Raw genomic sequence first — 25,955 nt, 5'->3', positions numbered from 1 at the left:
ACTAAGGTGACATCCCTGATTCATTGTAAAGGGAGTTTCCCCGGAGTGTGGCCTGTACCACCTTTTGTCTTACAAGAGATAAAAGGAAAAGGAAATAAGCAGAGAGTGGGGACTTCATATCACCAAGAAAGAAACACCGGGTGGACAGCGTATCCTTTGGACCCAGGGTTCCTGCATGGAGAAGCTCCTAGTCTAGGGGAAGATTGATAAGATGGACCTTCACCCAGAGCCGACAGAAAGAGAAAGACTTCGTCTAGAGCTGACACCCTGAATTTGGACTACTGGCCTACTAGACTATGAGAAAATAAACTTCTCTTTGTTAAAGCCATCTACTTGTGGTATTTCTGTTATAGCAGCACTAGATGACTAAGACAGTGACTTAAATTACAATTTTCACTCTGCCACTTATTAACCATGTAACTTTGTACAAGCTCCTTGACCTCCCACCCTCTTTTCTTCATTTATATAATATCCAGGCCATGAGATTTATGAAGAATAAATGAAATATTATATACAGACTTATCCTAAAGCTTAGCATACTGACAGCACCGAATAAATGTTAGTTGACTTTGAAAGATAATAGAATACTAATACCAATAATAATTAAAAAAAAAACCAAAACCGCTGCCGTCGAGTCAATTCTGACTCATACCGACCCTATAGGACACGGTAGAACTGCCCCATAGAGTTTCCAAGGAGTGCCTGGTGGATTTGAACTTCTGACCTTTTGGTTAGCAGCTGTAGCACTTAACCACTATGCCATGAGGGTTTCCAATTACAATAATAGCTAGCATTGAATAAGGGCTAGGCACTACAATAGGCCAGGCACTACTCTAAATACTTAACCTGTATTTAAACATTTAATTCTAAACATAGCCCTAAAAGGCAGGCATCTCCACTTTACAGAAGAAGAAAACTGAAGCCCAGTGAGGTCAAGATATTACTCAAAGTCACACAGCTAGTAAGAGGTAGAACTGGGGTTCAACCCAAGCAATGTGGCCTGAGTGTTATCAGAGCACTAACCCATTGCCCATTGCCATGGAGTCGATTCTGAGTCAAAACAATCTTACGGGACAGCGTAGTACTCCCCACAGGGTTTTCAAGGAGCAGCTGGTGGATATGAACTGCTGCCCACTTGGTTAGCAGCCAAGCTTTTAACCACTATGCCACCAGGGTTCCATCAGATCACTAGAAACCATAAACAAACAAAGCTAGCTCATTTTAGCTTTCTGGTTAAACTAGGCCTGTGCTAATTCTCTCCCCGTTGATCAGCCCTGCCATCACTGAAGGCAGCCCAGTGGGTACTGAAAGAGCTGTTCTGGGGTGCTCAGGCTGATGTTTGGGGTTTTGTTAAAAGTTCACAGTCTGCCTTCTCTAGAGACAGGTTCCAAAAACCCAAACCAAAAACATTGCTGTCAAGTTGATTCTGACTCATAGTGACCCTACAGGACAGACTAGAACTGCCCCACAGGGTTTCTAAGGAAGTATCTTTACAGAAGCAGACTGCCACATCTTTCTCCTGTGGGGTGGCTGGTGGATTCGAACTGGAAACCTTTTGGTTAGCAGCTAAACACTTAACCACTGAGCCACTCTCGCTCAAACGGGTGCCGCAGCTTAGGCACGGGCGTGCAGCGCAGCATAGGGAATGGGGTCAGGGTGCTGAGTGGTCCTGGACGAGGCCCCCATGCTCCCTCTTCCCTCTGGCCCACAGGTGGGGCCCTAATCTGTGTGACTTGTACAGACATAATGTCTCTGTCTCCAGGGGCTGCCCTAACAACACAAGTGTGTAGCTTTAAAGAACAGAAATGTACCATCTCCAGTTCCAGAGCCTGGAGACCAAATCAACATGCCGCAGGGCCACGTTCTCTCTGCCCGCTCTCGGGGAAGACATTCCTTGTCTCTTCCAGGTTTGGGAGGCTCCAGGTCTTTCCCTGGCTTGTAGCTGTATCTTGACACGGTGTCTTCCCCCTGTGTGACCCTGCTCCCTGTCTGTTCTCCCCTTTTGAAACCCCCCTCAGAGGGATTAGGACCGTCCCTACCCCAGCATGATCTCACTAACTTCACGGGTCACGTCTTCAAAGCAAGACCCTGTCTCCCCAAACAAGGCCACCTTCACCAGTTCCGGGGTGAGACTTCAACATATCTCTTGGGGGGGCACAGTTTGATCCATAATGCACAGTCACTTACGCTGGTTTCAAACTAATAACAGAGGAAAAGATGACCTCACTAATGCCCCATGACACTCTTTGACCAAGTCCTAGATAAACCTTCCTTCAGAAAGTCTTAGGATTGCGGCTTAAACACACAGGTATGCACAAACATACACACACACGTGCATGCACACAAGCACAGACACACATGCACAGACACACATGCACATACACACACTGGGAACGCTGCAGGTGATGCCTCTATGGGTGCACCTGCTGAGTAAAAGCCAGAACGAGAAGAGCAAATGATTCTTCCGGAGGCGTCTGACAGGAACAGCTTTGGGCTTGGGTCCCTTTAGGTTCTTCTGCAGTGACAAGCAGGGCGTATTATTTGGTACTCCCCAGGGAATGCTTTCTACATCAGCATGAAAGAGCCCTAGGCAAAACGCCAGGGAAACAACATATTGCAAACTTTTTTTTTTCTTTTTAGTTAATGGAAATAATATTTACTTTGCCCTTGACAAATAGCCACACCAGGAGAAAGGAGCTTAGAAACCTATGAAAGCCAGGGGAGAAAAAGGTCTTGTATTCCATTCCTAATCTACTTGTCTTTCTCTCGCCAAACTAATTCTATCATAGCAGCCACAGACCTGCTTCAGTAATCAATGTGGCACTTGGAAGCTTTCAAGTAACTTTATGAACATTACTTATACCATCAACAGAGCCAGGATCTACCAATTTGAGGCCGGATACCAAACATTACTATACTCATTTTACAGTTGCTAAAACTGAGGCACCAAGAAGATAAAAGATTTGAGTCATGAGTTCACTGTAATGCTGAAGCTAAAATTTTAAATACTCAGTGCCTCTTTTTATCCCTTTCCTCTTCTAACACTATTCAATTTGAGAGCAAAGGCCTATCTGGACTGACACAAAATACTATTCAAATAGTATACTGAATAATAAAATCTTTGTGCCAAGAAGCCAATAGGTTCAAATATTAACACCAGCTGGAAGGATCAAATAAAGTTTGCAGCACAGTTAATTTTTAATGTAAACGTTTTTCTATAGGAAGTTTCCCAGAAATAAATACATATTCACTGCACACACATTAAGAGGAGTACCTGGGTAGCGCAAATAGTTAAGTGCTCAGCTACTAGACAAAAGGCTGGAGGTTTGGACCCACCCAGACGCACCTCAGGAGACAGGCCTGGAGACCTGCTTCTGAAAGGTCACGGCCTTGAAAACCCTACAGAGCAATTCTACTCCGCACACTTGGGGTTGTCATGAGTCGGAATCGATCTGATGGCACCCTGGGGGCGCAGTGATTAAGAGCTCAGCTGCTAACCTAAAGGTTGGCAGCTCAAATCTACCAGCCACTCCTTGGAAACCCCGTGAGGCAGTTCTACTCTGCCCTATGGGGTAGCTATGAGTTGGAATCAACTTGACAGCAATGAGCCTTTTAACAATATATTCATGAAGGATGTTTGGAAGGACAGACACACGAGAAACTAACCCTGGTCCCATGAGTGGCCCTGAAAGACAAGAACAGAATGGAGACTTCACTGAAAATTCTTTTGTGCCTTTTGAATTTTGAAATAGTCAATGCATTGCCTATTGAATAAATGAATAAATACTGCAGTTTAAACTAAAACAAAAAAGTTTGCCTTCAGCTGGCTGTCTCTGAACATTTTATCTGAAGTTAAAGAGTAATGTGCCTTGCGGCTTTATTCCAAAAGTTGGTGTCCAAGATCAACAAACAGGGCTGTGACCTCCAGGCTAGGCTCACTTCCGCTGTCCTGCTTAATCCTGTGGCTACCAGCTTACCTGACGAACTCCAGGGCCCTGGCTGTGACTCGCAGGGCTACAAGTCATAGCTCCTGGGCTTGCTCAGCAGCCACCACCCTCCTCCGCCCAAGCGCCCAGTGAGATGCCTGCCCAGCCCACCCGCTGCCTCCCCTTAGCCCAGGGTCTGCCCTGTCCCTCAGAACAGTGCCACAAGATGGCTCAGTCCGAGTCTGAGAACACACTTTTCAAGACACACGGGCGCCAGGTATTCTGAAAGCCCAGTTGCCGTCTCAAGACAGTTCTCAGGGCTTCTTATACAAGAGCTTGGATAATCAGCCTAAAGCAGTTTCCCAAAGAGAGTTCAAGTATTTGAAGTGAGAGGAAGGAACTGTGAACTTCGCTGCCCAGAGTATACGTAAGGAAATCGAGATGGAATCCTGGGGAAGTATCAGTACAGAGCTCTCTGTTACACAACTGCCAGGCACCGCTGAGTCAACTCTCACCCATGGTGACCCCATGTGTGCCAGAGAGAACTGTGCTCCACAGGGTTTACATTGGCTGATTTTTCAGAAGTAGATCACTAGGCCTTTCTCCCAAGGCACCTCTGGGTAGACTCGAACCTCCAACTTTCAGTCAGCAGACAAGGGCACTGATCATTTGCACCAGCCTGGGTTTCCGAAGCCTGTTTCACTGGCAAGAGTAAGGCACAGACTGCCCCTGCTAGCAGATCCCCGTGATCAGTGCTCCCTGGGGACAGAGTCACACTATCCACCAATCCCACCCCCACACCATACCTTGGCCAGGTGACATGCAATGCCTCCTGGCAGGCTGAATACACCCTGCAGCCCCACTGTCCAACCCGACACATGACCTGCTTTGGCCAGCAGAACGTGCGCAAACATGACACCCACATCTGAGGAGAAGCTTTAAATTCAACGTTGTGGGAAACCCGGGATGGAACAGGGGAGTATGCTGTCGCATTATAGGGATTGCCGCTAGGGTCACATAACAATATGTGTGTAAAGTTTTGTATGAGAAACTAACTTGAGCTGTAAACTTTCACCTAAAGCACAATATAAAAACAAATTCAGTGCTGTGATTCAGTACAGCATCTTGTGTCTACCCTCTGCCTTGCAAACAGCACGTCCAGATAAATGCTGCCCCTTCAGCTCAGGTCTTCTGGAGCCAGAAAACCCATGTGGGTTTCTTCACGAAGAGCAGTCCGAGAAATAAGCATCCATTGTTGTAAGCCACTGAACTTCTGGAGCTGTCTATGGCAGTAGCAAGGCTGACTAATGTGTTCCTGTAAGTCACCTGAGCCACACGACTGGGACTGATCTTTGACTTCCTGGCACTTGCATCACTGTAGCCCTGCTGCAGCTTTTGGAAGGACTCAGGGGCACCATCACTGGCACTCAACACGTCTGAGCTATTTTCAGTCATATAGAGTTCAACCATCATCAAGACTAATGAAAAAAACTCATTGCCATCGATTCGATTCCAGCTCATAGTAACACTACAGGACAGAGTAGAACTGCCCCCCAGGGACTCCAAGGAGCAACTGGTGGATTCCAACTGCTGACCTTTTTGGTTAGAAGCCAAGCTCTTAGCCACTGCGCCATCAGGGCTATTGACTAATTAGACTAATTAGATCAAGACTAATAATTGTCAATAATCGATGCACACCTGGAATGGAACTAGTCTTCAGACAGGTGTACTGCTGGATTGTTCTGGCCAATTTGTGCTAAGTAGACCTGAGCTCTCTATCTAGTTTAATCTGGTCCTCCTGGTATTCGTCAATATATAACTTTGTTCATTCGAAAATCCACGTATTTACCACGTGCCACCTGTTAAGCAGGAATGTTACTGCAAGCCACTGAAATTTCACCATAATCAAAAACTATTTTTATTTTTTCCCAAGTAATTGGTGCTATGACTATGTGCTCCCTCATGTAGAGAATGGGGCCAGGGAGGAGGGAGGTATAAACACAGATGACATTCTCCATCATGGAGGGTCCTTCTCCCATTTCCTGGTACGGCACTGTAGTATAGCAAGGAAGGACACAGCCTCTGCAGTCAGACTCCCAGCTCTAAAATTCTAGCTCTACAACTTCGTGGATGCATGACCTTAAGCAGAGGCCTCGCTGAGCTTAGTTTCTGTATCTGTAATAGCACCGAGCCCACCAGCTTGTTGTGAGGAATATATGAGAAAACGCACATAAAGCTGCAGGCACAGACTCTGGCATAGAGTAGAGTAAGAAATCAGTATATATTATTGGATATTACTACTTCTGTATCCAGGACCACCAAATAGAGGTGCTTCTTCCTTATTTTTCATTCAGCAATCTCACTTCTCCTCCCAGTCTTCTCCACTAACAAACAAGCTATTTTAGTTGAGATATTGAGAGGTCTTCTCTCCTAACCCTCACTCCTTAGACGGGAGGATGGCAAGACTTCATCTCACATACTTTGGACATTTTATCAGGATGGGTCAGTCCCTGGAGAAGGACATCATGCTTGGTAAAGTAGAGGGTCAGCAAAAAAGAGGAAGACCCTCAGCAAGATGGATTGGCACAGTGGCTGTAATGATGGGCTCAAACATCGCAATGATTGTGAGCATGGCGCAGGACCAGGCAGTGCTTTGTTCTGTTGTACACAGGGTGGCTGTGAGTCGGAACCACCTCTACAGCACCTACCAACAACAACAATATTGCATCGTATGCATGTACCCCATTTTGTTTATCCACTCATCCACTGATGCCTACTGGGGTTGTTTCCACCTTCTGGCTACTGTGAATAACGCTGCAGTGAGCACTGGAGTACAACAACTCTCCTAATTAAATCCTACACACAGGAGAAGAGAGCAAATGACGTCCATACGTGTTTTGAATACAGGATCCAACAAAACACAGGATCTTTTCTGTATGGAAATAATACACACTTATACTCAAGAATGGAAACTTCTTTCTTTCCTCTCCTTGGATCCTTTTCTTTTTATACAAGAGACTATGTCTAGGTTTGCACATGTGCTTGTCAGAAAGAAATTAACATCGGAAATTGTCCTCCCTTCCTCCCACATAGCACATCTGCCAATCTAGCAGTTGCAGAAGCAATAAGGCTGAGGAGGCTACAGCATCAGAGAACAAATAACCAAATTAACAGGGATTTGAAAATAAGAACAAGTACTTGGGGTCTGCCTGAAAACAACCTCCAGCTGAAGAGCTCTCTTCTCAAATGGACAGAAACCTGCTGGGGCTGTTCTGAGCCAGAAGAGATTCCTGCAGACAAGGTGCTACATCTATCTTCCCTCTCTGCCAGGATCCCCAGCTCCTGAAGGTGTGCTACACCCCATTTTCAGTTTTCACCAGTGACTTACGTACAGCCACAAACCTACTACAGCCACCTAAAGAGGGCAGAAGTACCAGAAATAGAAATCCAGGGACTTCGTAAGTTCACTTTGTGTTAGTTCTGGAAGGGTTGAAGGCCCTAGATCCAGCAAAGACCGCAGGAAGTCACATGGCCCAATTCTCTCCCTGCAAAGAGCTCTACTTCTAAAATAAGGGGTCCGCTATCCTGTTCGTAGGCTGAGAGCAATAAATATTTATTGGGGACTTACCATGTACCACCACCACCCATCTGTCAGTTTGTCATACTGTGGTGGTCTGTGTGCTGCTGTGACACTGGAAGCTATGCCATCGTGCCATTGGTATTTCAAATACCAGCAGGGCTCCCCAGGGTGGACAGGTTTCAGTGGACCTTTCAGACTAAGACAGGCTAGGAAAAAAGACCTGGCAATGTACATCCAAAAATAAGCTAATGAAAATCTTCTGGCTCAGAACAGAGCATTGTCCAAAACAGTGCTGGACAACGAGCTTCCTCGGTTGAAAGGTACTCAAAACACAGTTGTTGCAACAATAGACTTGAGCAAACCAATGATCATGAAGATGGTGCAGGATTGGGCAATGTTTCATTCTGTTGTGCACGGGGTCGCCATGAGTCAGAGCCAACTCGACAGCGGCTGACACCACCACGATGTACCGGGTATTGTGCCATGTTCTGCAGGGAAACCAAACAAGCACACACTCATGAAACTGCTTTCAAGGAACTTACACTAATCATGAACATGATTAATAATCATTTGTTCATTCAGTCATTCGACAAATATTTATTGAGCACCTACTATATCCTGGCCCATTACTGATACTGGGAATTCAGTAGAGAATAAACATTTAAAAATTCTGCCCTTGAGAAGCTTACATTCTAGTGAAAAGAAAGAGGTAATAAACAAGGCTAATAAGAGAGATATATATCAGATTAGATCATGATCAGAATAAAGGATAAACATAAAACATGGAAAGGGGATAAGAAGTGGGGGTTCCACTTAAGACAGGTCGGCCACTGGGGGCTCAACAGAGAAGATGGCATTGGATTAAAAGTTGAAAATAAGCCACGTGTCTATATAGGGAAAAAGAATTCCCAGCAGAGGAAATGGCAAATGTCAAGACCAAATGGGAGAGTGTGTGGGTGTTGGTAGAGCAGCTGGGAAGGCAGGGGGCTGAAGCCAATGGACGAGAGGTGTGGGTGGGGGCGAATGTTGATTAATAGAGGTAAACGTGTAAACTCACACAGGGCCTCCCAGGTATGCTCACACAGGGCCTCCCAGGGAAGCTCACACGGGGCCTCCCAGGTAAGATCACACAGGGCCTCCCAGGTATGGTCACACACAGGGCCTCCCAGGTATGCTCACACACAGGGCCTCCCAGGTAAGATCACACAGGGCCTCCAGGTAAGCTCACACTGGGCCTCTCAGGTGTGCTCACACACCGGGCCTCCCAGGTAAGATCACACAGGGCCTCCCAGGTAAGCTCACACAGGGCCTCCCAGGTATGCTCACAGAGGGCCTCCCAGGTAAGTTCACAGAGGGTTTCCCAGGTATACTCACAGATGGCCTCCCAGGTAAGCTTACAGAGGGCCTCCCAGGTAAGCTCACAGAGGGCCTCCCAGGCACACTCACACAGGGCCTCCCAGGTAAGCTCACACAGGCCTTCTAGGTAAGCTCACAACTGGATTCCCAGGTAGCTTTTCAAAACTCTTGACGACTCTGAGCAGAAGAGTTACACAGTGACATGATCTGATTTCTGTTTTAAAAGATCCCTCTTGTCAAAGTATTGAGAACGGACTTGGAGGAGTGGTGGAGGTGGAGCAGAGAGACCAGTTAGGAGACTATTGCTGTAATCCAGGTGCTGGACAACGGTGGCTGGGGCTAGTGTGGCGGCATACATTCGAGTATGTTTTCCATAAAATAAGTGAAATACGATGAATGCATTAAAGGAATTACCCAGTGCTATCACTTTCTGGGGAGCCCTGGCGGCACAGTGGTTAAGAGCTCAGGCTGCTAGCCAAAAGATTAGCAGTTTGAATCTACCAGCTACTCCTTGGAAACCCTATGGGGCAGTTCTACTCTGTCCTATAGGGTTGCTATGAATTAGAATCGACTCGAAGGCAATGGGTTTGGTTTTTGGTTTTGGTATCACTCTCAGGGAGTAATAATGGTTATCAAATGCAAACGGTTAATGAGCTCAGCTGCTAACTGAAAGGTCGGAAGTTCAAGACTACCCAGAGGCACCTGGGAAGAAAAAGAACTGGCAATTTACTTCCAAAAAATCAGCCACTGAAAACTCTATAGAGCAAAGTTCTACTGGGACACACATGGGGTCACAATGAGTTGGAACTGACTCAACAGCAGCTGGTTTGGTTTTGTTTTTGTTTTCATTACTCTCCGGCGTTGGGAATGCCATGGATTCTTTCCAGGATTTGATCACTGGAGAGGCAGCATGGAGTAGTAGGGAAGCCCTGGAGCGGACAAGAGAGTCGTTCCTCTATTTATAAAACAGGGACAATGACAGCAGGACCTCCTACCTCTCAGGTCAGCGTAACAATGATAGCGATAGTGACCGCGGCAGCCGTGAAGGCCACCCGAGCAGAGGATGCCAGAAAGAACTCCTGAAGACTGTTCAGGCTCCACACAGACACCGCACCCTAATAAACAGCTGTGAGGAACAAGGGGGCACTTTCTGAGCACAGGCTTCAAGATGACTGCAACTCAACAGGCAGTGCTGCCTACAATAAGGTGCCCTGTGAAGAAAAGGGCCACTGGGGCCACTGATGGAAAAAATAAAACAAAGAACTCCTCCCACACCTAGAGTCAGAGCAGGTCTGTCGCCACCAACAGGGCCATGAGTTCTTCTCAGCTGTGACGGTGGAACAATAGCCTCGATCATGCTTACTGCTATCTCCAGACAATGTCCATATGGCTTTGGAAACTGAGTAACAAAGCAGGCCCAAGCATTCTGATAAGGGAAGATAATGACCATAGAGCACAGCAGAACTGCCCCATAGGGTTTCTAAGGAGCAGCTGATAGATTTGAACTGCTGACCTTTTGGTTAGCAGCCAAGTGCTTAACCACTGAGCAACCAGGGCTCTTTACTAGTGTCTTAAAAAAAAAAAAAAAGTGTCTTAGGGCCCCCTCAATTCACTGGCATCAAGCTTTTCAGAGGTTCCCTGGTAGTAACTACTCATCCTCAAAGTCCAGGAGAATGCCCAGCAAGCTAAATACACTCCCATAGCAGTAGGGGCTCTTACACAGGTAGTCGGGATTTCTTGATAATCATGATAACGTTACAGAATAATTATAATTACAACAAACATTTGTGTACCACCTACTGTGAGCCAGATGCTATTGTTAGGTGCCGCAGAGTCAGCTCCAACTCATAGTGACCCTATGCACAACAGAACAAAACACTACCCAGTCCTGCCAACCTCACAATTGTTGCTATGCTTGAGCCCACTGTTGCAGGCACTGTGTCAATCCATCTCCTTGAGTGTCTTCCTGTTTTTTGCTGACCCTCTACTTTACCAAACATGACATCCTTCTCTGGGGACTGATTCCTCCTAATATAACATGTCTAAAGTATGTGGGACAAAGTCTCGGCATCTTTGCTTCTAAGAAGCATTGTGGTTGTACTTCTTCCAATACAGATCTATTCATTCTTTCGGCAGTCCATGGTATATTCAATATTCTTCTCCAACGTCAATTCTTCTTCCATCTTCCTTATTCATTGAGCAGCTTTTGCATGCATATGAGACAATTGAAAATGGCTTGGGTCAGGCACACCTTAATCCTCAAGGTGACATCTTTGCTTTTCGACACTTTGAAAAGGTCTTTTGCAGCATATTTCCCCAATGCAATGAGTCTTTTGACTTCTTGACTGCTGCTTCCATAGGTGTTGATTGTGGATCCAAGTAAAATGAAATCCCTGACAACCTCAATCTTCTCTCCATTTATCATGATGTTGTCTATTGGTGCAGTTGTGAGGATTTTTGTTTTATGTTGAGGCGGGCCAGATGCTTTACATGTATTACCTAATCTATTCCTTCTACAGGTTCTATAGGGTCGCTACGAGTCGGAATGGACTCAACGGCAGCGGGTTTTTGGTTTTATCATTATCCCTAGGCCGTAATCTTTACGGTAGCAGATCACATTCTACTGTGTCCCTATGAGCTGGAATCGGCTTATGGCACACAACAACATCGTTACCCCTATTTTAAAGATGAGAAATTGAGGCAGGAGAGGTTATGTAGGCTGCCCGAGGTCACACAGCTGGCAAGTGGCAGAGCCAGGGTTTGACCCCCGGCATGTTCCTAACCTCTACTTACACTGCACCCTCTGAAGACAAAAAAACCTAGTAAACTCAGAGTACAGTACAGCTTCCCCCTCCCCACACAGCCTTGATCTATTCCATAGAGGTTACCTTTTGTAGCAGCTTTCCAGGGCTGCCGTAACCAAGTATCACAAAGTGGATGGCTTGTAAGAACAGAAAGTATTCTCTCACAACTGTGGAGACTAGAAGTCCAAAATCAAGGTGTTGGGAGGGTCCTGCTGTCTTTGAAGGCTTTAGGAGGAGAGCCTTCCTTGCCTCTTCCAGTTTCTGGTGGTTACTGGCGATCCTTGCATTCCTAGGCTCACAGGTACATCACTCCAATCTCTGACTCCATTGTCATGTGACAGTCTTCCCTCTGCATCTGTCTCTGTGTCTCTTCTCCTCTTTCATAAGGACACCAGTCATCCTGGATCAGGACTCACCTACTCCAGTATAACCTCATGTCAACTGATAACACCTGCAAAGACCCTATTTCCAAACAAGGTCACGTTCACAGTTTCAGGGGCTAGGACTTCAGCATATCTTTGGGGGGACATAGTTCCAACCCTACAGCTTTCATTATTTTGTTTCTTAAATTTTTTGCTTGTGCGTGAACTTGAACTTTGTCTTCTAAAATGGCTTCTTGGGTCAACGAGGAAGGGATCCTGCTTCTCTTTTTCCTGTTTCCTCCACAGGCCTTAATCCATCGACACCCGTTTTCTGAGGGGTGAAACCACTCCGGGCTGACGATGCTGTTAAATGGCCTCCTTCCACTCTTCTTAGAGTGACATTGGTGCTCCTAGAGACCTCTTAGCGCCTGCGTGCAAATGGCTTATTTGCCTAATTTGGTTTCTTGCTAAAAAAAAGTGAAGCTATAAATCCATATTTAACAGAGCTTCTCCTTTTCTTTTTAGTAAGAGCCATCTTACAAACAGTCCTTCTCCGGTCTTCAGAAACTTCCCGTATCTTCTACAAACTCTTAAAAATGATTTTCAGCACTCTGCAATGGTAGTCAGTTATCTTCTTAACGGCCCTGAGATGTTTTGAGAATGAAGAAAGAAAATATTTACAGGAAATAAGGGAAATAAATGAGTACATTACATAAGGAAACGTTTCATTGGATGGGCAACTATTCCAAACCTAAGTGACAGGGTGTTAAACAAAATGTCACTCAATGACCCTCACAGTCTCTGCAATAAAAGGCTCTTTGTTGGCAGTATGATTCCTCAATCGGTGAAGCAGCGAACTCAGCACGAATGTTCAGTTCTAGAAGAATTCAGCTCTTGGGACATACCAGAGTCTGGACAATGCCCTGAATTTATCATTTATCAAATGTATTTGCTCAGTACTTTTCCTGCTATCTCCCATAGCCAAATACATCCATAAATTCCAGAGATTTGGCTCCAGCTGCTATTGGAAATAGTATTCTAACATCCTGACACCAACGTTAACCTTCTGGCTGCTTTTAAAATGACATCCAGACTTTTGGATTTCAAAAGCAATGCCTGGGATGAGGAGGAAATATCTCACAGATATGATGAAAGGAAAAATATCTCTTCATTTCCTGAGAAACTCCTTCGGAAGCACCCATCTCTTTTGCTAACAATGTTAAGATGTAAAGTTTAATATAGGTGTTACTATGGTGATCTTCACATTTGTCAATTCTCAGGGCGATTTTAGCATTAAGAAAAATTTTTTTTTTTTTTATTTTTACTGTACTTTGAGATAACTGTAAAGATAATTTGTTAACTTCAGCTGATGAAAAATACAAAGATTTCCCCCAAATCACTGAGCTGCTTTAAAATAAAGACAGAAAAGGAGAGGAAAAAAGCTTGGCAGTTTGTACATGTTTTCTTGTTGACCAAGTAACATACAGAAACATGCAATGCAAATGAGTGGAATATGTACCAAACCCTTGACTTGGTATTCCTAATGGGCAGAACTGCACAGTGAGCAATTATAAAATTATTGCCATTACTGTCAATGCTACTGTCATGGATTGAACTGTGTCCCCCAAAAACACCTGTCAACTTGGCTAGGTCACGATTCCTTTGCGTGATTGTATGATTGCCCACCATTTTATATTCTGATGTGATTTCCCTAGGTGTTGTAAATCCTATCACTGTGATGTAATAAAATGGATTAGCGGCAATTACATTGATGAGGTCTACAGGATTAGGTAGTGTCTTAATCCAATCTCTTTTGAGATATAAAAGGAAGAATCAAGCAGATAGACAGGGAGACCTCATACCACCAAAGAAAGCAGTGCAGGGAGCAGAGAGCATCCTTTGGACCTGAGGTTCCTATGCTGAGATGCTCCCAGACCAAGGGAAGATTGATGACAAGGACCTTCCTCCAGAGCCGACAGAGAAAGAAAGCCTTCCCCTGGAACTGACACCCTGAATTTGGACTTCCAGCCTACTGGACTGTGAGAGAATAAACTTCTCTTTGTTAAAGTCATCCACCTGTGGTATTCCTGTTATAGCAGCACTAGACGACTAAGACAGCCACCTATGTTACTAAATAAACTGTTAATCCATTAATCAGTCAATCGTTAATTGTGCTTAAAATTATCAAGTGATTTTTTTTCAGGATTAATTGAAAGCTGTTGTATGAAACATGTTGAATTATCAAATAATATAGCCAGAGTATTTTTAGGTATTAAATTTTATGTCAAGTATTTAAAGTGACTTTGAGATTTAAAGTAAAGCATATTTTCCAAGCAAAATAAAAACAGAGAGTGAGATCTACACATGACATTTGTTTTCAAGAGTCTTGCTGACTTTCTGGTTATGCCAAATGCAACTCAAAACCCAGGTTTTAATCTTACGATCTCTAAAATTCTCTTAATTTGGCTACTTTATAGAGATCTCCTAGCTCCCTTGGCAAAATAAAAATAATCACTCCATTTTTAAAAACAATCCTGTTTCTAGAATCTGTAAGAACTTTCCATGAAGCATTCTTATCTTAAATGTTCTCTTTCTCCTTGCTCCCAAAACCAGTTGCCATGGAGTCAATTCTGACTCATGGTGACCCCATGTGTGTCAGAGTAGAACTGTGTTCCATAGGGTTTTCGGTGATTGATTTTTCAGAAGTAGATTTCCAGGTCTTTCTTCCAAGGTGCATCTGGATAGACTCCAACTGCCAACTTTTCGGTTATCAGTCTAGTGCGTTAGCTGTTTGCACCACCCAGGGACTCCTCTTCTTGTCCAAACCCAAACCCATTGCCACAGAGTCAATTCTGACTCATAGAGACCCTATAGGACCAAACAGAACTGTCCCACAGCATTTCCAAGGCTGTAATCTTTACGGGTGACCCTGCTGGTATTTGAAATATTAACAACCTGTGATATGCAGGTAATACAGTCTTGCTCACTAAAAGTGAAGAGGACTTGAAGTCCTTACTGATAAAGATCAAGGACCACAGCCTTCCATATGGATTACACCTCAACATAAACAAAACAAAAAGAAGGCGATAATGAGCCCAAGAGACAGAAAGGGCCACATGAACCAGAGACTACATCATCCTGACACCAGAAGAACTAGATGGTGCCTGGCTACAACCGATGACTGACCTGACAGGGAACACAACAGAGAATCCCTGAGGGAGCAGGAGAGCAGTGGGATGCAGACCCCAAATTCTCATAAGACCAGACTTAATGTCTAACTAAGACTAGAAGGACCCCGGTGGTCATGGCCCCCAGACCTTCTGTTGGCCCAGGACAGGAACCATTCCCGGAGCCAACTCTTCAGACATGGATTGGACTGGACAATGGGTTGGAGAGGGATGCTGGTGAGGAGTGAGCTTCTTGGATCAGGTGGACACTTGAGACTATGTTGGCATCTCCTGCCTGGAGGGGAGATGAGAGGGTGGAGGGGGTTAGAAGCTGGGGAAATGGACACGAAGAGAGAAGAGTGGAGGGAGAGAGCGGACTGTCTCATTAGGGGGATAGTAATTGGGAGTGTGTAGCAAGGTGTATATGGGTTTTTGTGTGAGAGACTGACTTGATTTGTAAACTTTCACTTAAAGCACAATAAAAATATATAGAATATATGAAAGAAATAATAGAGAGTTGAAAGAGCAAAAATAGGGGCCAGATCGTTGAAATTCTTGAAGGGAAGACCAGATTACAGCAACGACGACAACACCAACATACATACATATGTACATACAAACATAAAAGCTCTCCTGGGCTGATGAAACCAATTATAAATCGTTAAGCATTTCTGCGCATTAATTGAAAATAAAATCACTAGTAGACATTTAAAAAAAGAAAACAAAAATCTTCACAACTGGACCAATAAGCAACATCATGATAAATGGAGAAAAGTTTGAAGTTGCCAAGGATTTCGTTTTACTTGGGTCCACAATCAACACCCACGAAGCAGGAGTCAAGAAATCAAACAACATATTGCTTTGGGCAAATCTGCTGCAAAAGATCTCTTTTGATGTTACCTTGAGGATTAAAGTGCGCCTGACCCAAGCCATGGTATTTTTAACCATCACATATGCATGCAAAAGCTAGACAATGAATAAAGAAGACCAAAGAAAAATTGATGCCTTTGAATTATGGTGTTGGTGAAGAATATTAAATATACCATGGCTTGCCAGAAGAACAAACAAATCTGTGTTGGAAGAATTACAACCAGGATGCTCCTTAGAAGCAAAGATGGCAAGACTCCAGCTCACTTACTTTGGTCATGTTATTAGGAGGGATCAGTCCCTGGAGAAGGGCATCATGCTTGGTAAAGTTAAGTCAGCAAAAAAGAGGAAGGCCCTCAAGGAGATGGATTGACACAGTGGCTGCAACAATGGGCTCAAGCATAACAATGATTGTGAGGATGGCACAGGACTGGGCAGTGTTTAGTTCTGTTGTACATAGGGTCACTATGAGTTGGAACCGACTCGACAGCACCTAACAACAACAACAGTCTTTATAGGAGCAGACTGCCGTATCTTTCTCCCAAAGCGCAGCTGGTGGGTTTGAACCTCCAACCTTTCAGTTAGCAGCGAAGCACGTTAACCACTGCACCACCAAGGCTCCTCCTTCTTGCCCAGGAAAGCCAAATCTGTAACACCTTAGCACTGAGTTCAAGAAATATATTTTTCTAGGTAAATACTTTCATACACTCTTTCCCACTTCCTTATTTTTTTGAAGATTTAGAATTTTTTCACAATAGGATTAATTACAACTATATTAAAAAAAATTTTTTTTTTTTTTCCATATGGTAGCTCAGCACACATAACTTTAGCTTGATCCCTATTTAGAAAATCAAATAAAGAGAAAGCAGACCTGGATGTATTTTTTCATGTTATTCCATCATCCCATAGAAATACTATCTGTAAATTTAACCAACTTATGTTTTCACTTCTGCAAAAATGTAGCTGACCTGCATGGTCACATAACGTAATGTGGGGAAGGATGACTCAGAGCCTACGAAGGCTGATTTTTCCTAATTTTAAATACACAAATCCTATTAGCCCACAGCATTCAACCAATATAACTGCACAGAAGAGCTAGTGGTCTTCAATAATAAATTCCTAATATATTTGACTCTGACATAGGTTATTTTATTAGTAATAAGAAAATGCTGAGTGCGAATTTTAAGGGAAAGAATCTTAAACTGGGGTTTTCAGGGGATCCATGAACCCACTGCATTGACCCAAATGTTGTACAAATGCACATGCTGGAATTTTTCTGGGAAGAAGGCTTATTACTTCCTCTTTAAAAGACTGAGAAGCTAAACCTGACTACAAAGCCAAACCTGTTCAAGGTTGAGAGAGAATGGAATGAAGGCCTGCCCAGGGCACTCACGAGCACAGCTCAGCACGCACCACCGTTTCACTGCAGCACTATAAAGAGAATCTAGGTATCCTCTGGAGAGGAAATGGCCTCCTTATGGAAGGCAATGTCCATTAACCTAATTTGGTATTCTCACACAGCCTCCATGCATGCCCTCTAAAAACAAAGGCCTGCTGTCCAGTAAAAACCTTCAGGTTATTGGAAAACAATGAGACTTCGGGAAAGACGTTTGGCGGTACTCCCTCAGCCCACCAGCCGTACTGATTATGCGAACAACCTGGGTTTTACTGGGAAGGCTGCACTGGGAAGGTGATGAAGTCGGGCCAGGGAACCAGGGCTCGTTACAAGCACAACCACAGCCCGAGTCTCGTTATCAGTCTCCTCAGGCGAAGGCCTCCTCTGCTGCCCACTGCCTATGGCTTCAGCCCCTTCTTGGGACCTTAGCCCCCTCTCTGTACTCACTCCCTCAGAGTCCTTCCAGAGTTCTAGGATGGCATTTCCGAACTCTCTGGAGATGGCTCCATCTGGAAACTCCACAGGCACTGTGGAATCAATAGGGCCCGAGCTGAACTCATGATCTTCCCAAAGCCAGACTGCCTGCCTTCCCTCTTCCCACAAAATGGGACCATTACTCCCTGAGGGACTCAAATCCAAACCTTCTCCCCTCACCTTTAGTTAGCTGACAGTCCTGCAGACCTAGCCTCCATGAGGTCTCTGGCATCCACACCCACCATTACATTCCTACTTCAAGTGGTTAAACACTGGGCTGCTAACCAAAAGGTTGGTGGCTTGAACCCACCAGCTGCTCGGCAGAAGAAAGATTTGACAGTCTATTCCTGTAAGGATTTACAACCTTGGAAACCCTATGAGGCAGTTCTACTCTGTCCTGTAGGGTTGCTATGAGGTGGAACTGACTCAACAGCAGTTGGTTTTAGAAAGCTTGTAAGTTCCATAAATGTATATAAAGAACTCCCAAGCACCTGCCAAGGTGTTATAAAGTAAATAGTGTTCCCCCAAAAGATATGTTGAAGTCCTAATCCCTGGTATCTGTCAATGTGACCTTGTTTGGAAATAGGGTCTTTGAAGATGTTACCACCTAGGATGAGGTCATATTGGGGTAGGGTGGGTCCTCATCCCATCTGAATGGTGTCCTTCTAAAAGAGGAAGAGAGACACAGAGAGAGACAGAGGGAAGATGGCCACGTGAAGATGTATCTGTTGGTGCTGTCAAGTCAATTTCAACTCACAGCAACCCTACAGGATAGAGCAGAGCTGCCCCATGGGTTTTCCTAACCTGTGATCTTTGGGGGCAAAGTGGTTAAAGGTACGGCTGCTAACCAAAAGGCTGCAGTTCCAGTCTTCCTGGCACTCCTTGGAAACTCTGTGGGGTCAGTATGTGTCAGAATCAACTCGACGGCAATGGGTTTGGTTTTGGGTAATCTTTACGGGAGCAGATCACCAGGTCTTTCTCCCAAGGAGCTACTGTTGGGTTCGAACCGTTGATCTTTCCATTAACAGCTGAATGCTTAATCACTGAGCCACCAGACAATGCCAAAAATGCCTGCGGCTACCAGAAGCCTGGAGAGACAAGGCGGTCTTCCCTTAGAGATTTCAGAAGGATCATGGCCTGGCCAAGATGTTGGTCTGGACTCCTAGCCTCCAGAAACTTGGGGACAATGAAGTTCTGTTCTTATAAACCACCCAATTGGTGGCATTTTGTTACCGCAGTCTAATTAGTCTACGGAGACTAACGCATATGGCAATTTCTGCCTGTGTGAAAAACAAGCTTTTGAGAACACCATGGTGGAGACCCGCTGTGTTCAGTGACGGTGTGAACAACTTTCCCCACGTCACTGTGCAAAGGTCAAAACAAATGAGCCTCTCCAGGAAGATCCTTCTCAGAAGGCTCTGCTCACATTCCCCAATGAGGGCAGGTCCCCTCTTCCAAGACTACAGCAGCAGAGACAAGGATGCTCCTGAACCATGTCACGCAAGGGCTCCCCCGCCATGGAGGTGGCCCAGTTTCATTAAGCAAACGGCTCCATGTCACTCTCTTTTAAAAAACCTGGCTCTTCCCTACGAGGCCATGCCCGTGGACCTCTCCTCTTCATGTGGCCCAATGCACACTGACAAAATTTGGTAAACTGAACAAAACTGGGGCAAAAGATCCATTCTGAAAGCACCCAAGGGATATTAAAAAAAAGCCCTTTTGCAGTTAAGACTGTGGTCTAAATGATTCATAGGGCTGTGTTCTCAATGACCCAAATAAAACATTTACGAGCACATAGGAGGATTACCAGAGGAACTAGTGGGAAGTGGCCCCCCAGCTGAAACGGCTTTGTCAGATAAAGTCCTCCCAGGGACTTAGGGACCCCAACAAAGGAGAATGAGGGCACATTCTTCCCCCCCCCGTTTTTTTAAATCTTATTGGCAATTAATTATCTATCAGGTCTGATACTGTTTTTCCTTTCTATGTCTTTTGGTGGTGGTTGTTGTGGGAGTTTGTCTAATCCTAGAGCTCAATTTTTGTAAAATTCTTTCTCATTTTTCTTGGAAGTGTGCCAAACGACACAGCACGCCCTGTCTCTGGCATCACCTGGGCTCCCAGGTATCTGTGATGCGCACACTTGGCTCACTCACACACTGATGTAATCACCAGGAATGAAGGGTGGGGACAGTCCATTTTTCCCAGCCACTGTCGTCTCCTTTACCCAAAGCCCGGGGCTCCCTCAGGAAAGATGTAAGCCAGCCAACTGGAAGACCTCAAAGCACTAACCATCTCATGGCACATGTCCTGTCACCGTGTTAATATCCCCACTTGGGAAGGACACTTGTCAGGGTCAGCCAGGGCCCCCAGCTGTGCTCTGGATCACGAGCGATGCATCTGGGCACACACACACTGCCCTTTGCCCTGGCCAAGGCTACCCTTCAGACGCTCATAGTCACGCAGCCAGAGCGTTTTCAGAGTTTGGGGGGACCCTGCAGACTACCAGGTCCACTCCCCCCATTTTAAGTAGGCCAAAATCATCCCACGGTGCTGAAGTGGCTGACCTCAGAGTCTGCAGGAAGAAGCTGGGCCTGACCATCTCCACCCAGGCCAGCCTCGCAGAAGCCCTCAGCCCCTGCTACGTCTTGGTCAATACTTCTGCAGGCTTTTTCTTCCTGTGCTTAGTGAACACCTATGGGTTTCCGCATTTAGGCAAATGAAAAGTGTTATCCAAGACGGGGCTAAGATTACTCAAGGAAAGACCACCAGGCGCTGTCAATTCTGACTCATGGCGACCCCACGTGTGTTAGAGTAGAACTGTGCTCCATAGGAGTTTCAATGGCTGATTTTTCAGAAGTAGATTGCCAGGCCTTTCTTCCAAGGTGCCTATGAGTGAACTCAAACCACCAACCTTTTGGTTAGCAGCCAAGTGCATTAACCAAATTCAATTATAAATTCCTATGTGGGTAATTAAGTTGGCCCTTCCAGCTAATTGCTTAAATTTTGATCACGTGGGCCCACGTTTGCAAGTTAAATTCCAAATACCATTGTGTGTTTTTCTAATAGTGGAACGAGGGTAGTTTTCTTTGAATGGAATCTCTGGGTTGTGCAAACGGCTAACGCATTTGGCTGCTAACCAAAAGGTTCGTGGTTCGAGTCTACCCACAGGCACCTTGGAAGAAAAGCCTGGTGACCTGCTTCTGAGAAATCATCCATTGAAAGCCCTAAGGAGCACAATTCTACCCTGACACATATGGGGTCACCATGAGTCGGAATCAACTTACCAGCACCTGGTGGTTTTTCCTAGAATAATCTTAGCTCCCTCTTGAATAACACATTTCATTTGCCTAAATGCAGAAATTCAGGTGGGGAGCCGTGGTGGCACAATGGTAAAAGCACTTGGCTGCTAACCACAAGGTCGGGGGTTCAAACTCACTAGCTGCTCCTTGGGAGAAAGAGGTGGCAATCTGCTTTCACAAAGATGCACAGACTTGGAAACCCTAGGGGGCAGTTCTACTCTGTCCTATAGGGTCGCTATGAGTCAGCATCGACTCAACAGCAGCAAGTTTGTTTTTCTGGTTTTATTACCGAAATCAGTCCCAAGAAATAGAGCACTTGTGCCAACAACCTGTTAGGTTCCATGCCAAAATGCAAACTTGCCATCTACTGAAGCACACGACAGTGCTTTCAAAGCAGAGTAACTTCGGGTCATTTTAAAGCCTTCACTAGGAACAGAAACCCCACCTCTAGGGAAGCAAGATGCTACTGCCCAGGAGAGCTGAGCCCAGCCCTGCAAGGTGGAATGAACTCAGAAATGCTTTTCTGACTTCCCACTTGATCACCAGGGACCGTACTCCCTTCAGAACAGCCATCTGGACTCAAAAGCAAAAAAATGGTCCCCAAAAGCGCACATGTTTAAATGTCAACAGTGTACGGCAGCATCAGGAAGCAGGGAAAAGTGGCTTTGCTGACTGCATTTTTCTTAGGACTGCAGTCTAAGTTGAAACAGGTGGCTGGTGTCAGTGGGTTAAATGACACGACAGCCATTTTGCCATTCATAAAATCAGCTGGAAATGGCCATAATTAGATTTCTAGTACAAAGCAGGTCTGCCTCTCGGCAGTCTTAACACCTTTTATTCTATCTCACAGGAAGGCAGATTTTAAATTAAATTACAATGGAAATGACCCGAGAAACCACCTCCTCCTGGAAGACAACCAGCCAAAGAAAATAAATGTCTCAGGAAACAGTGGTGCAGGCGACTCCCAGGTGACTTAGGAAATTTGCCATAGGCTTTAAAGCATCTATGCACCACCCTGGCAGAGGGGTCAAGTGCTCAGCTGCAACTGAAAGGTCAGCGGTTCACACTCACCAGCTGCTGCATGGGGAAAGATGTGGCAGCCTGCTTCTGGGAAGACCACCGCCTCGGACACCCGACAGGGCGCTCCCACCGTGCCCCTAAGGCATTGCTGTGAGTTGGAAACGACTCGACAGCAACTGGTTATGTACCAACCGCTGACGCCCTGAGAAAAGGCATTGGGGAACTGCATGTTTCTTCTGCTAGGCAGGAACCGCCTGGGACTAAGGCTTCTACCCTTAGAAGAAGCCCTGGGAGTAAGGCTTCTACCCTTAGAAGAAGCCCTGGGAGTAAGGCTTCTACCCTGCTTCCACAGTCGTATCCCACACAGCCTCCTACTCAAGTGATATTAATGAATGAATGAATGATGGAATTATTCATTCAACACAGTACTGAGCATGCACTCTGCCAAGTGCTGGAGAGACAAAAATGAGGAAGACAGGCTGGCCCCATTTTTTTTTTTTTTTTTTTTGCCTGAAATGTTTTCTATTTATTTAAAAAATCAAATAGATACAACATAACCAAAAAGCCTGTTGCCATCTAATCGATTCCGACTCATCGTGACCCTATAGGCCAGAGTAGAACTGCCCCATAGGGCTTCCAAGGAACGGCTGGTGGATTCAAACTGCCAACCTTTTGGTTAGCAGCCACATGCTTAACCACTGTGCCACCAAGGCCCCAGAAACAACACAGGAGGCCTCAAACTGCCTTACACAAAGTTCACTGCAAACACAGAGAAAACCGCAAGTGAACTTCCTGTTCCTTCCCAGGCCTTCTAGTTTGCCTTCTAGGGGACAGACTCTGAGGTCCTTTACTTGAGGGAATTCTTAACTGCCTGAGCATTTCCAAAGGCCTAGGAGGAAAAAGAAAATCAAAGCAGTATTTCTCTAAAAAGCCAAAGGGAAAATATCAGGCAGCTTATTAATTAATAAAAAAAAAAAAATTTTTTTTTTTTTTAAATTAATTGTGACCACTAGCTCAGACCAGATTTCCTGAGGAGTTGAGGAAGGCCTGGATACCCTCACCAGTTTAGAGATTTCAACACAACCCATGTGAGTAATGATGCTGAAAGTGGCTCCACCATCTCCAGCCGTCAATCCTCAGTCATCAGACAGAACCTATGTCCATGGAGTAGCTCAGAGCCTGTCCCTGGGCCATATTCCCCACCCTGGTGCATTTCTTTGCATTGGATGAAGGTCGCTGGTACAGAGGGGTGTGACCTGAGTGCACGGCTGACTCAACAAAGATTCCTATCCAGTGCTAGCCACCCAGCACTGATCCTGTCTCTTTGTGTGGTGCTATGAGGAGAGGACTCGGGGTTTGAATGCAGGCCCTGCTGCCTGGACTAGCAGAGTGATACATCTGAATGAATTACTAGTCTTCTGTACCCTGATCTCATCTCTAAACAGGCACAGTATAGCATCCAGTGCATACAGGGCTCTGAAGATTCAATGCAGGTAAAACTGCACAGGCCCGAGGTGGGCGCTCAGTTATCCTATTCACGCTGTCATCCCTTTCACCCCGTGTTCTGCACACAAGCTGGCAGATGGAGGAGGTGATCCAGATGAAGACAGCTGCTATTTACAGACAACTTCATCAATGGGATCAGCAACACCATAACAGCTCTGCGAGAGTATAAGACAAGAGCATACTGCAACCTTGTCGTGCAGTTAACCCAGCCAAGATAGACAGAGAGCTGCCGTCAAGTCGACGCCAAGTCATGGCAACCTTATGTATGTTGTTGTTGTTGTGTGCCATCGAGTCAAATCCAACTCATAGCGACACTGTAGGACAGACCGAAAATGCCACGTAGGGTTTCCTAGGCTGTAACCTGTATGGGAGCAGATTGCCAGGTCTCTCCTCCCGTGGAGCCCCTAGTGGATTTATACTGTCGCCCTCTGGTTAGCAACCAAGTGCTTAAACATTGCACCACCAGGCTCCTTACATTATGCATAAGAGAACAAAATGCTACCCAGTCCTGCCTCATCCTCACGATCGCCGGCATGTCTGGGTCCATTGTTTCAGCTACTATGCCAATCCATCTCACCGAGGGTCTGCCACACCCTCACTGGCCCTTTACTTCATCAAACATGATGCCCTCCTCCAGCAACTGATTCCCCCTGATGATGTGTCCAAATCAAGCCAGTCAGACAATGTTCTGTTGTGATCCATAAGGTTTTCACTGGGTAGATTTCAGAAGTAGACTGTCAGGCCTTTCTTCCTAATCTGTCTTAGTCTGGAAGCTCTGCTGAAGCCTGTCCACCATAGGTGACCCTGCTGGTATTTCAAATACCAGTAGCATGGCTTCCAGTATCACTGTATCATGCAAGCCACCACATTACAACAAACTGACAGGCAGGTAGTGGAACCCAGACAAAACAGTTGTCAAATCAGTCTTTCCCCTGGCACAACTACCCAGCTCTGTGTGAATGGGGCTACTCATCCATGAGAGGTTCACAGCACACATAACCAGCCCAACCGTCTGACATGCAAACAGAAAGGCCTTGGCAGGGGCCACCAATGACTGGCAATCTTAAAATAAACCATCTGTGGTTGGCAGAATAATGGCCCCACAAAGATGTCTGTGTCCTAATCCCTGGGACCTGTGACTAAGTTAGGTTACACAGCAAAGGGGACTTAAGGTTACAGACAGAATTAAGGTTGATAATTGGCTAACCTTAAGCAGGGAAGTGATACTGGATTATATGGGTAGGTCCAGTGTAACCACAAAACCAAACCAAATCTGTCACATGGGTTCTTAAAAGTAGAAGAAGGAAATGGAAGCAAGAACCAGGGGATGGTGGTGTGAGAAGGCCTCGGCCAATCTGGCTGGTTTTGAAGATGGTGGAGGGTGTGGCTACAAGCCAAGAAATGTGGGTAGCCTCCAGCAGCTAGAAAGGGCAAGCAAACAGATTCTCCCCTAGGTCCTCAGAAAGAAGCACGGCCCTGCTGGCATCTTGATTTAGCCCAATGAGAGCCATTTTGGACTTCTGATCTCCAGAACTGTAAAATAATAAATCTGCGTTGTTTTAAGCCACCACCGTTGTGGTAATTTGTTACAGCAGCATAAGAAACTAATACGTCTTATTACCCAATCGAGACCCCGTGAGCAGAGATTCCCCAGCGATCTTCAGTGAGGGCAATTTTCTCAGGCACCCTTCTTTACTCTTGTGGACTATCTACTATTCTGAAATTTGGCTTGTTGGTTTGGAGCGGGTGACCTCTACCCATCACCGTGGGTAGCTTCCTTGAGTCACTTTACAGATCAATCAGAAAGCGGCTTTGAAAATGGAAGAGAACAGAGAGGGTTGCTGTGATCCTGGGATGATACCAAGGAATGAAGTGTGAGCCCCAGGTCTTCCTTATCCCAGCCAGCCCTTTGAGTCCATGAAATCAGAGAAGCCTTCCTTCCTTCTACAAGCAGAAGGCTAACAGCCACAAAGAGCTATTAGCTATTGTCTGTTGTAGGTGCCATCAAGTCAGCCCCTGACTCCTGGGGACCCCACGCATAACGGGATTGGACTGTTTGGATTCACAGGGTATCGCTGGCTAATTTTCAGAAGCAGATCGCCAGGTCTTTCTTCTTAGTCTGTCTTCGTCTGGAAGCTCCCCTGAAACCTGTTCAGCACCATAACAACACATGAACTTCCACTGACAGACGAGTGGTGACT

The 25,955-nt window shown here is 45.5% G+C and overlaps 1 protein-coding gene across 2 annotated transcripts in view; it reads right to left on the bottom strand.

The window, feature by feature from the left end:
- ZDHHC14 (zinc finger DHHC-type palmitoyltransferase 14) overlaps positions 1–25,955 on the bottom strand; it is a 350,736-nt gene that overhangs the window by 257,041 nt on the left and 67,740 nt on the right. The gene's annotated exons all lie outside the window — the stretch shown is intronic.

The sequence above is a fragment of the Loxodonta africana genome, chromosome 1 (assembly GCF_030014295.1).
Source record: "Loxodonta africana isolate mLoxAfr1 chromosome 1, mLoxAfr1.hap2, whole genome shotgun sequence".
Classification (NCBI taxonomy): Eukaryota; Metazoa; Chordata; class Mammalia; order Proboscidea; family Elephantidae; genus Loxodonta; species Loxodonta africana.
Note: the sequence above shows the minus strand (reverse complement) of the source record. Positions and strands in the feature narration are given on the sequence as shown.